This window comes from Seriola lalandi, unplaced genomic scaffold, assembly GCF_002814215.2.
Source record: "Seriola lalandi dorsalis isolate HSWRI2012SDOR001 ecotype SW California unplaced genomic scaffold, Sedor1 jcf7180002054583, whole genome shotgun sequence".
In the NCBI taxonomy this organism is placed as follows: Eukaryota; Metazoa; Chordata; class Actinopteri; order Carangiformes; family Carangidae; genus Seriola; species Seriola lalandi.
The window spans coordinates 603,545-604,165 of NW_019525136.1; positions in this window are offsets into that span (position 1 = coordinate 603,545).

The window sequence follows — 621 nt, forward strand, 5'->3', positions numbered from 1 at the left end:
AGTCACCGTGAAGCTGCACAAAGTTACAGCAAGACTTCCGGTCACCTTCGAAATAAAAGCTGTGTTTGCACATGTGGCAGAGAGAATGAATCTAAATCACATTACATCTGTCACATTCATAACAATCTACAAAGTTTATTTTATTTTATATTAATTTTATCTCATTATCAAACTTTTTTTCGGTGAGGCAAGGAGGGTGATATAACATAATACATAACATAATCTCAGTGAAGCTTCACAGTCTGTTCAAGATGTTGGAATCAGTTATATACAAAATAAAACTCATCTCAGGTCAATGTACCAGCCTGTCATGGACATGATATAGATAGATAGATAGATAGATAGATAGATAGATAGATAGATAGATAGATACATAGATACATAGATACTTTATTTATCCCCTAGGGAAAATTCATGTGTCCATTATCTCATTGTTGATAATAATAATAATAATAATAATGATGAATACAGTTAATAATAAATAAACAATAATAACTAGATTAGTCCACTTCCTGTGGCTGAGGTGTTCTACAGCCTGATGGCAAAGGCTCAGCCTTTTTGACCAGCTTGTCCAGTCTCTTTGTGTTCATGTCAGACATGCTCTGTCCCAGCAGACTGCAG